Source organism: Zea mays, chromosome 2 (genome assembly GCF_902167145.1).
Source record: "Zea mays cultivar B73 chromosome 2, Zm-B73-REFERENCE-NAM-5.0, whole genome shotgun sequence".
Classification (NCBI taxonomy): domain Eukaryota; kingdom Viridiplantae; phylum Streptophyta; class Magnoliopsida; order Poales; family Poaceae; genus Zea; species Zea mays.
In genome coordinates this window covers 860,620-872,987 of record NC_050097.1, presented here as the reverse complement: position 1 = coordinate 872,987, position 12,368 = coordinate 860,620, and positions in this window count along the sequence as shown.

Genomic DNA, 12,368 nt, shown 5'->3' with positions numbered 1-12,368 from the left:
TCGGAGGAGCGCTGGAGCCTGGCGGAAGGACAACTGTCGGGGCTGTTGAGTCCTTGCTGACGTCCTCTTGCTTCCGTAAGGGGGCTGAGAGCCGCCGTCGTCATAGAGCGTGCGGGGTGCCATGATTACTTGTCTGGCGGAGCGAGCCAGATGGGACGCCGGTCTTGTTCCCCGTAGCCTGAGTCAGCTTGGGGTAGGGTAATGATGGCGCCTCCTGTTGACGTGGTCGGTCCGCGCCCTAGGTTGGGCGATGTGGAGGCTCCTCCGAGGTTGAGGTCGAGTCTGTCTTGCGTGGCCGAGGTCGAGTCCGAGCCCCTGGGTCGGGCGAGGCGGAGACCGTTGGCTGAAGCCAGGGCTAAGTCCGAGCCCTGGGGTCGGGCGAAGCGGAGTTCGTCGTCTTCGGGGGCTGAGCCCAAGTCCGAGCCCTGGGGTCGGGCGAAGCGGAGTTCGTCGTCTTCTGGGGCTGAGCCCAAGTCAGAGCCCTGGGTCGGGCGGAGCGGAGTTCGCCGTCTTCCGGGGCTGAGCCCAAGTCCGAGCCCTGGGTCGGGCGGAGCGGAGTTCGTCGTCTTCTGGGGCTGAGCCCAAGTCAGAGCCCTGGGTCGGGCGGAGCGGAGTTCGCCGTCTTCCGAGGCTGAGCCCAAGTCCGAGCCCTGGGTCGGGCGGAGCGGAGTTCGTCGTCTTCTGGGGCTGAGCCCAAGTCCGAGCCCTGGGTCGGGCGGAGCGGAGTTCGCCGTCTTCCGGGGCTGAGCCCAAGTCCGAGCCCTGGGTCGGGCGGAGCGGAGTTCGCCGTCTTCCGGGGCTGAGCCCAAGTCCGAGCCCTGGGTCGGGCAGAGTGGAGTTCGCCGTCTTCCGGGGCTGAGCCCGAGTCCGAGCCCTAGGTCGGGCGGAGCGGAGTTTCCTATGGTGCCTGAGGCCGGGCCTGACTGCCTGTCAGCCTCACTCTGTCGAGTGGTACAGCAGTCGGAGCGGCGCAGGCGGCGCTGTCCTTCTGTCAGGCCGGTCAGTGGAGCGGCGAAGTGACTGCGGTCACTTCGGCTCCGTCGACTGGAGGACGTGCGTCAGGATAAAGGTGCCAGGCCGCCTTTGCATTAAATGCCCCTGCGATTTGGTCGGTTGGCATGGCGATTTGGCCAGGGTTGCTTCTTGGTGAAGACTTGGCCTCGGGCGAGCCAGAAGTTTGTTCGTCGCTGGAGGGGGGCCTCGGGCGAGACGGAGATCCTCCGGGGTCGGCTGCCCTTGCCCGAGGCTAGGCTCGGGCGAGGCGTGATCGAGTCCCTCGAATGGACCGATCCCTGACTTAGTCGCACCCATCAGGCCTTTGCAGCTTTGTGCTGATGGGGGTTACCAGCTGAGATATAGGAGTCTTGAGGGTACCCCTAATTATGGTCCCCGACAGTAGCCCCCGAGCCTCGAAGGGAGTGTTAACACTCGCTTGGAGGCTTTTGTCGTACTTTTTTGCAAGGGGACCAGCCTTTCTCGGTTGCGTTTTGTTCCGGTGGGTGCGCGCGAGCGCACCCGCCGGGTGTAGCCTCCGAGGCCTCGGAGGAGTGGTTTGACTCCTCCGAGGTCTTAATGCCTCGCGCAATGCTTCGGCTGGTCTGGTCGTTCCCTCATGCGAGCTCGCCGTAGCCCGGGTGCACGGTCGGGTCCCAAGTTCTCGGGCTAGTATGTTGACGCTGTCAATGATTTGGCCGGAGCCGGGTTTGCGAGAGCAGCCCCCGAGCCTCTGCACAGGGCGAGAGGACGGTCAGGGACAGACTTGACTTTTTTACATACGCCCCTGCGTCGCCTTTCCGCAAGGAGGAGGGGGCAAAGCGCCATGTTTTCCTCGGAGGGCGTCGAACATGGTGTCTCCGGTGAGCTGCTGGCGGGTAATCCGAGCGAACGTCCGTCCCCGATTTGTTAGGGGTCGGCTAGAGGCCCAGAGGCGCGCCCAAAAGTACCTGCGGGTGATCTGCCAGACCCGGTCCCTGTCGACGGAGTCCGAGGGCTCGACGCCTCTCTCTGATGGGATTCCGTTACAAGATCGTTCCAGCTGGTCTCGGAAATGTCCTAGGGTACCTCGGGAGCGTAGCCCGAGCCTTGGTTATGTATCGAACGTACCCATGGTCATCCCTCGCTCCGTGTCTGAGGCGGCTGTGAACCTTTCGAGGGCCAGCCTACGAACCCCTGATCAGTAGTGGGCACGGAGCCCGAGTAGCCTGAGGCGGCCGTTGAACCCTTCCGAGGGGCCGGCCTTCGAACCTCTGACTAGTAGTGGGTGTGGAGCCCACGCGCTCTGAGGCGACTGTTAAACCCCTCCAAGGGGCCAGCCTTCGAACCTCTGATCAGTAGGGAGGCTCGGAGCCTGTTCCCTTCACGGAGAAGGATCCTTTTTGGGGTATCCCCCTTTCCCGGTCCCTGTTGTAAGAGAGAGAAAGAGGAAAAGGAAAAGGATACAAAGTCGAACGACGCGGCGTACCTTTTTTGACGCGGTCATTATGGCGAAGGCGAAGCTTCGCTCGCTTCTCCTGCCAGAGGCGCCGCCTGTCGTGCCGCGGAGTTAATGCGACGGAGTGGGCGGTTCGCGAGGTGGCCGTTGCGCGTGCGCGAGCCGTTCGAGGAACGGCCGTTTCGCTTTGGGTCTTTGAATCCCGCGGCGGTTCCGGGCGAAACGTTGAACGGGTCTCGCCTTGGTCTTTATATACTCGGGGGAGGGTCTGGTGACGGTTCTTTGCTCTGCTTCTCGTCTCCTCCTTAGGTTTTCGCAACCTGAGAGGTTTAGCCGGAGAAAAGGAAACCGCCCACCCAGTCCTTTCTGCCGCCACCCCTTTTGCTTGGTGATGGCCGACCGGGTGACCATCATCTCGCCGCGTGATCCATGGCCTTTCTCCACGGTCACAGCGGATGACCTGGAGGATATTGTTGCCGAGGGTTTACTTCGCCTTCTCTCTGATGAGAGGCAGCCGGAGTGGATTCCTCCCGCGACCGGAGCCGCCCCGTCCCCGCCGCCGGGGTACGTCGTGAGCTTCGTCTCCTTCCACGAGCGGGGGTTCGGTGTGCCGGCGAGCCGCTTCATGCGGGCGATCCTGTACAACTATGAGGTGGAGTTGCACAACCTCAGCCCCAACTCCATCTCGCAAGCCGCCATCTTCGTAGCGGTGTGCGAAGGATACTTGGGGATCGCCCCCCACTGGGACTTGTGGACTCATCTCTTTTCCGCGGAGCTTTTTGCTTCGCCGACGGGGGAGAGAAGGGTCCGCGCGGCAGTGCGGGCCGGCGGTTGCATCCTCCAGCTGAGGCAGTCGCGGGCGTCGCTGTACATCCCCGCCATCCTTGCGTCCTCGAATAAAGGGTGGCAGCGCCGGTGGTTCTACCTCCAGAATGACGGCGAGATGCTCCCGCCGTTTTCTCAGCGAATGGTCACCGCCGCCGCCGATGCTTGGCGCTACGGGACCCCGCACGACAGACAGAAGAACCTCGAGCCCCTTCTCAAGGCCCTGGAGGTGTTGCGGAAAGGAGGACTCACCGTCGCGGGAGTGATTGCCGCCATTCACCGCCGTAGGGTGCTTCCCTTGGCGGAGCGGCGGTTGCCGCTTTGGGAGATGACGCCGGAGGCTGACTTGGAGGGCTCGCTGATGTCCTCGGATCCTCTTCCCATCGACGTTCTCCACGGGCGGGTGGCCGTCGCGTTGGGAAAACCGGACGCCAGTGCCTTCTCTCAGCCCTTTATGCGCCCCGACCATGGGTGTGTGACCCTGGTGAGTGTCCGCTCCTTCCTTCTCCTTGCGTCAGGTTGCCCTTGGTCCTTACGGTCGGGATTTCCATCCGTCCCCAAGAGGTAGGGTGGCACAAGCCTTCCCGGCCACGGGTCCCAGAGGACACGGTGGACCGAGCAGCGCGGCGGGTACCCGCGGAGGAGAAGAAGAAAAAGAAGGACGCGGAGAAGGCCCGGGCCCGCGAGCGGACGTGGGCCCGAGACGTCTTGGAAAAGCTCCGTCGTTGGCAGGAGAGGGAGGGACTCCTAAGGGAGCCGTCACCGGAAACGCCTGACGACGACGACGATGATGAAGATGATGACGAGGATGACGACATGGCTGCCCGCCTCGGCCTCAGCTCGGGTTTGAGGCTAGGCCAGGAGTCGTCAAGCCAGCCCCCGAGCGGGCTGGCGCCATTAGTTCCCGGAGTCGGGACGCCGAGGCCCCGGCCCGAAGAGTGGGGGCAGACCGAGGGGGTACTTGACCCCTCGGCCGGGGAAGTCGAGGTGACCCCGGGGAGTCAGGCCGAGGCGTCTGTTGATAGAGGACGAGGCCCGATCTTCCGTGAGGTACGATAACTTGATTGGGTGGAGATCTCGACGTTGATGATCCAAGGCTCCGAGCGAACGGCTCCTCGCAATCACTACACCACTGCTCCGTTGGTTATCGCCCGTGACACACGAGTGACCTCGCCACGAAGGCTTATCCCTGCAAGCGCAATCAAGAACACAAGCAAGAACAGGAAGAACGCAATCAAAACTGCATTGATCACGAGGTGGGGTCTCACAAACCGATGAACGGCGATACTATTCGATGACATATATGATCTAAGCAAAACCCAAACCCTAATGTGGTGGTGGCTGCTGGTAAAATAGAGGTTAGGGGCGTGCACAACCCCTGGTCGCACCCCTAATGGGCTCCAACACGATACACGGCCCAACAGCCCAACAAACGGTGTCGTAGCACCAAAACAGAATCTGAACGCTGACTTGTTTCGACGATTCCCGTTGACTCCGGATGAATTTTAAGGTGGTTCCAGTTGGGTTGGAAATCTTATCGCCTTAGCTTTCCATCCATATAAAGCCCAACCTAATCGGAGTTCGGATGCATCCTGGGCGTTCATTTTAGTGCAGACTGGTCCTGGACTTAGAGGTGGAGACGTAGTTGAGTCGGACTTGGCTTTCTCTTGTTGTGAACGTCCTAGCTTCTCCTCCATGACATGTTGGCCTCTCCCAAGTCCTTGTTGGTCCTCTCCAAGGTTCCTAATCATCAAAACATCCATGGCACCAAGCGTAAGCTCTAAAACACAATTGATTGGGTTAGAACGAACCTAGAGATTTAGCTGTCGTGCACGTGCTCGTGTTGTCGGTCCATGCATTATTTGTATGGGAGAGATGTCCTCATCATCCTCCCCCACTTGAATTGGAGTCGTTCTCGACTCAGGCGGTGGCCAAGGGGGTGGCCGAGCTTATCTCCTTAGGATGTACAAGTCCTTTAGGCCCAAAAACAGGCGTCGTTAATTTCTGGCAGATTCTGGACGTCATCTTGTTATGACGATTACCATCAGCTCCGTGTATATTTTGACGTGAAACCAGATGGGTTGGAAAGCTTATCTTCTTAGCTTTCCAACGATATCTAGAACGTCGAAAACGGAGTCCGTATGTGGTCTGGGCGTCCGTTTTCGTGAGGACCACTCCTGCAGTCCTAACCGGATTCGCGAATAAAATGGACTTCAACTCCCCTTGAGCTTGGGACTCTATGATTGATTGGGCCTTGACTATATAGTTGACATCCATGTATTCATCATTCTCCCCTTCTTGGTTTTGAGTCGTCCTCGACTCAAAGTCGTTGGTGCCTGCAAAAGGTGTTGATGTAGTGCTTGATGTCGTCCAACCTTGCTTCCCTTCTTGAAGTTGACCCTGTTGTTGTAAAACATACAAAGAAGTACAAGTGGAACTGGACGTGATATGGTTAGCTTTAACACAGCCTTCTAGTTGATCATTTTGTTTTATGAAAAAAGGAGAATTCATATTTGAACAAATATATACTCGATGTACCATATATTCTCCTTTCCAATTATATCTTCCAATAAAATGATATGTATGTTTAGATAACCATGGTAAATTAGCACTAAAAGAAAGTTTCTCCTCTGAATTATTTAGATTACATAGAACATCAAATTCAATATAGCCCAAAATATTTAAAGAAGATAACAATTTTAGCTCATCATGCACACTAGTTATATGATTGAATGTTCTAATTTTGGCACAATTAATAGGATCAGAAGCAACAACATCAAGTTTGTTCTTTAGTTGTGGCATAGAAATAATAGTATTATCATCACACAACTCTTCTTTATCATAAGGAACAACAAGACAATCTTCTTGTAACAAAGGCAACTCAGATTTATCTGAAGGCATGATATCGGTAGAATTACTTAAATTATTTTTAGTATCATCCATAGAAACAAATTGTTGTCTCATTAGTGCTTTTACATCAGTCCAAGTTTGTGGTTTCTCATAGTCATGCAAATTATTCCACCAAACTAACGCATCATTCGTTAAAGTACTAGCCACAATTTTAATTTTTCGCCTATCACATATACGACGTCGTGCAAAAATCTTATCCATTGATATTTCCCATTCAGTATATTCATTTGCAATATTTGCATCAAAAGAAGAGAAAGATGGATATATAGAACCTGAGGGAGACGAATCATCATCAATGGTGTGGCTCTGAAAAGCTTTAGTCAATGCGCGCATCATCTCCTTCAATTCCAGATGAGAGACACACTCATCGTCGTTAAGCTTAGGTTCCTTCTCCTTATCCGTTTGGTTCTTTGGTCCTGTCATTGTTAGCACAAAACAGAGACAAAAAGGCAACAAACAAAGTGAATCCTACAACTATCTCTCAGGGTGGTGGTGGTGGTGGAACACAAGTTATGAAGCGTCTTACCCCGCTCTTACAAGGTTCTTACTAGCACTGCAGGTGGCAAACGGTGACCGGTGTGACTGTCCAACGAGCGTGGGTGTGATTGCAAAGGAGTACCTGTTCTGCTCGAGAGAAAGGTGGAGCTTTGGGAAGGCTGACTAAATATATATATGTGGCACACAAGTCAGTAATAGATAGCAATGCTGAATAAGTGTCCAAAGTACTCGTCCTAGTTGCTGGCCTAGAGAATGTATTAGCACAGTTGGAGGAAGACACAAAGGAGGTGACAAGGATCTAGGAACAGCAAGGTAACAAGTTGGAATGAAAAACAATCACAGAGGTGCACAGATCAATGGTGTTCCTGCTTATGCGCACTCTTTTTCTCTTTTTTTCTCTGATTTTTTTCTTCTTCTTCTTTTTCTTTGTTTTGTGCGGCTTTTTTGTTTTGCACTTGCCTTTTTATATTCCTTTTTTTACAAGAGTGCCGCAAAAACAAGATATAACACAAGACTATCAAAAAAATTCTCGTCTGTCTATCACAGATTTTCTGCTCTAACTTCAACAGATTGTTTGACAAATTTAGAGACCCGAAACTCAAAAACTCAAAACACAAAAGTTGTAGGTCTTCTTTTTCTCTTTCTTTTGGATATATGGATCGCCTATTTTGGATAAAATAAGTGGGAGATATTGACCCCGAAATACAGACTGGTCCGAAATTTCAGGATCACAAATAGATTTACTTCTAAGATAGATAACTCCTCGATTATGATATTTTCTGGAAATCTCGTAAATATAAAAGTTGTAGATAATTTTCTAAGCTTTCCAGAAAGTACAAGAACACTAAATTCCGAGTTCGTATGCGAGAGTTATGATCAAAATACCGAACTAGATAGAAACTAATCTGATAAGGACGTGATGATGAGATAAAATAGGATCAGTTAGGATCGGTTTTGTAGATGGGATCTGTTTTGGAGGTCGATTTTGTAGGATGGAAAGGATCAAACTGAACCAAAACAAATCTAAACCAGCAACCAAACTCAACCTAGGACACAAACTCAGAACTGCGGACTCCAAAACTGAATTGTGCAAAGGCTAAGGCGATGGTTTTAGGTCAGGATAAACAGATCGTAATTTTTTTGGCTTTTTTGTGGGTTATAGGACGAACAAAATAAATCTAATGGTAGGATTGTACCTCACAGGCAACCTGGAATCTTGATACCACTTGATAGAGGACGAGGCCCGATCTTCCGTGAGGTACGATAACTTGATTGAGTGGAGATCTCGACGTTGATGATCCAAGGCTCCGAGCGAACGACTCCTCGCAATCACTACACCACTGCTCCGTTGGTTATCACCCGTGACACACGAGTGACCTCGCCACGAAGGCTTATCCCTGCAAGCGCAATCAAGAACACAAGCAAGAACAGGAAGAACGCAATCAAAACTGCATTGATCACGAGGTGGGGTCTCACAAACCGATGAACAGCGATACTGTTCGATGACATATATGATCTAAGCAAAACCCAAACCCTAATGTGGTGGTGGATGCTGGTAAAATAGAGGTTAGGGGCGTGCATAACCCTTGGTCGCACCCCTAATGGGCTCCAACACGATACACGGCCCAACAACCCAACAAACGGTGTCGCAGCACCAAAACAGAATCTGAACGCTGACTTGTTTCGACGATTCCCGTTGACTCCGGATGAATTTTAAGGTGGTTCCAGTTGGGTTGGAAAGCTTATCTCCTTAGCTTTCCATCCATATAAAGCCCAACCTAATCGGAGTTCGGATACATCCTGGGCGTTCATTTTAGTGCAGACTGGTCCTGGACTTCGAGGTGGAGACGTAGTTGAGTCGGACTTGGCTTTCTCTTGTTGTGAACGTCCTAGCTTCTCCTCCTTGACATGTTGGCCTCTCCCAAGTCCTTGTTGGTCCTCTCCAAGGTTCCTAATCATCAAAACATCCATGGCACCAAGCGTAAGCTCTAAAACACAATTGATTAGGTTAGAACGAACCTGGAGATTTAGCTGTCGTGCACGTGCTCGTGTTGTCGGTCCATGCATTATTTGTATGGGAGAGATGTCCTCATCATCCTCCCCCACTTGAATTGGAGTCGTTCTCGACTCAGGCGGTGGCCAAGGGGGTGGCCGAGCTTCTCTCCTTAGGATGTACAAGTCCTTTAGGCCCAAAAACAGGCGTCGTTAATTTCTGGCAGATTCTGGACGTCATCTTGTTATGACGATTACCATCAGCTCCGTGTATATTTTGACGTGAAACCAGATGGGTTGGAAAGCTTATCTTCTTAGCTTTCCAACGATATCTAGAACGTCGAAAACGGAGTCCGTATGTGGTCTGGGCGTCCGTTTTCGTGAGGACCACTCCTGCAGTCCTAACCGGATTCGCGAATAAACTGGACTTCAACTCCCCTTGAGCTTGGGACTCTATGATTGATTGGGCCTTGACTATATAGTTGACATCCATGTATTCATCATCTGTCCCCCGAGAGCCGTCGCCCACGCCGGCAGCGCAGGAGAGCGGCCCTCAGGTCGCCATGGCAGCGCTTGGGCAGTCCGTCACCGGGCGTCGAAGGTGCCCCAGGCGAGGACGGTACCGAAGCCGGCGGCGAGGCGGACCTCGGTGGTACCTTCGGGGGTCGAGATCCGAGAGACCTCTCCCCAGGCGCGGTTGATCATGGCCCGGAGCGGGTAAGTACTTTGGAACGTCTTCGTCCTGGCTCCTCATTCATATGTCCCGACCGCGACTTTTCTTTCCTCCTCAGCAAGCGAAGCTATGGCCTGACCGACCTGGCTCCCCGGAAAGCCCTTAAGACGGCGTCGGCCTCCGCAGCGAGTGCCTCGCCGGGCCTCGCTGTCCAGCTGACCTTCTCGCAAGGCGCTCCACAGCGGGGGGCTCAGGCGGCACCAGTCGTCGTGGAGCGAGTTCCCGAGGCCGGCTCTTCTGCCGAGGCGGCCATCGTGCTGGAGGAGGCGGCTGGCGCGGACGTGGCCTCGGGCCCACCGGACATGCCGCCGGTGCTGGTGCCTGCTGCTGCTGAAGCCGCTGTCGTCCCAGTCGGGGAGCGACCCGTTGCTGCCGACGCTGAGATGGCCGAGGCGTCGGCGCTCGGTGCCTCAGAGGAGGGGGGCGTGGAGACGCGGTCCGTCCCGCCGAGCGGAAGCCTTGTCCCTGCGCGGCGGAGCTCCGAGGGGCGGCACCAGTTGCTCCGGTTCCGGACCCGTGAGGCTTCGGATCCCTTCTTCGTTCTTGACGATGAGCGGGAGGAGCAGTCTTGGGACGAGCTCCACGAGTGTGCCGAGGCAACGGTGGGGTCGCTCCGGTCATCGCTGGAGGTCTTCTGCAGGGACGTCCCCAAGATCCTCCAGGTAATGGTTTCAGGCATACCTTTTTTGTGACCAAGGCGTCTTTTGTGACGCCCCGCTTCCTTCCCTTAGGATCTGACGGATCTGAGCGCCGCCAAGTCGTTGTTCATCCGCCACGAGGTTGATATCTGGGGCTCGCTGCAATCCCTGAGGACCTCGCTTGCCGGGACTACTACGTGCCTCTCCCAGCAGGGCGCCGAGGTGGCGGACCTTCGGTTGCTCGGCGCCGATCTGAGAGCAGAGGCGGCAGCGGCACGCGCAGAGGTGCAGCGATGGCAGTCGGAGTTCGACCAGGTCACCGATGAGCGAGACCAATCCCGGGGCCGGGCTGCCGAGGCCGAAAGCCGGGCTGGAGCCCTTGCAGCAGACCTAGCCGTAGCCCAGGCCGCAACTTCAGAGCAGCGTGCCCGGGCTGGAGGTATGTCCTGGCCATTTCTGGTTTTCGTTTCAGCTTGTTTCCTCCGCTTGTGTTTGAGGCCTTGCGCTCTGGCTGTTCGCAGAGCTTGAGTCCGCCCTTGATGAGTCCACCAGGGCGCTTGCCGGGGCGGCCGAGCAGAGGGAGGCCGACCACGCGGCCATGTCCGAGGCCATCTCGGACTTCTGCCGGGTCTTTGGCTTCGGCGACGTCCCCTCAGGAAGCTCCCCTCAAAGTCGCCTGCAGGCCTTGGGCGATCACGTGCGCGGCAGACTCCGCGAGGCGCTACACCACGGCATCAGGCGGGCCTTCCGTGCTCGCTTCCCACTACGTCGTGGATCTGGAGCGGGTCAGCGAGGGGTATTGCCTTCCTGACGAAGATGAAGCCGCCCTGGCTGAAGTCCAGAGGCTCGACACGGCCGCCGTGGGTCCGAGCGCAGCGCTGGCGACCACCTTCGAGGCAGAGATCCTCCCGCCTGCGCCGTCTTTCGAAGCCGGGGTGGACTTTGCTGAGGGTGGGGACGAAGCCGAAGGCACGACTCCTTCCCCGGGCGGCGCCTAACTCTGTTGGAGCAGTTTCCTTTGAATGCACGTGTGTCTTTTGCGGCCACTGAGGCCTGAACACTTTATTATCGTAGCATAAAGTCGTGCCCCTTTTCCTTTCATTTTGTGTGTCCGGCCCCGCCCGTCAGTAGCAGGGTGGCTTGCCCAAGTGGGAGTCATTTTTCGTGGTGGGTGACGAGTGAGGTATCCGTAACCCAGAGGCGTAGCCGCGTAGGAGTCCCTCGGCTCAGTCAGCCTTGCCACTTACATGCACCCGCGTTCGCTTCTTGGGGTCCTGCTTCCGACATAGGCGGGGGAACGCAGAAGCCTTTTTGATTGAAAATTTTGACGCAGAGGGGGTTCCCCCCTTCTAGCCCCCGAGGGAGGGTCGGGCTTTGCTGAGGCAAGGCTGACCCTTCCTTGATGACCAAATTTTGCGTGGGAACGAGGTATACGAAAATCTTGAACATATCTTTAGGGTAGAAGCGACGTAGCTGTTGGATGTTCGAAGTGTTGGTGTAGACCTCGCCTTGACTGTCGGTCCGCTTGTTCGTTCCGAGCTTCAAAACTTTGGCGATGACGAACAGCCCTTCCCAGGGAGGCGCGAGCTTGTGCCGCCCTCAGGCGTCCTGTCGCAGCCGAAGCACCAGGTCGCCCACCTGGAGGTCTCGGGACCGGACCCCTCGGGCGTGGTAGCGTCGCAGGGACTGCTGGTACCGCGCCGAGTGTAGTAAGGCCATGTCCCGAGCCTCTTCCAGCTGGTCCAGCGAGTCTTCTCGACTAGCTTGGTTGCTTTGGTCGGCATAGGCCCTCGTCCTCGGGGAACCGTATTCTAAGTCTGTGGGCAAGATGGCCTCGACCCCATAGACTAGAAAGAACGGCGTGAAGCCCGTGGCTCGGCTCGGCATTGTCCTCAGGCTCTAGACCACCGAGGGGAGTTCCTTCATCCATCGCTTGCCGAACTTGTTGAGGTCGTTGTAGATCCGAGGCTTGAGTCCTTGTAGAATCATGTCGTTGGCACGCTCTACTTGCCCATTCGTGATGGGGTGAGCCACGGCTGCCCAGTCCACCCGGATGTGGTGATCCTCGCAGAAGTCCAGGAACTTTCTGCCGGTGAACTGGGTGCCGTTGTCGGTGATGATGGAGTTCGGGACCCCAAAACGATGGATGATGTTGGTGAAGAACGCCACCGCCTGTTCGGACCTGATGCTGTTGAGGGGTCGGACCTCGATCCACTTGGAGAATTTGTCGATGGCGACCAACAGGTGCGTGTAGCCCCCGGGTGCCTTTTGCAAGGGGCCGACGAGGTCCAGACCCCACACAACAAAAGGCCAGGTGATGGGTATCGTCTGCAGAGCCTGA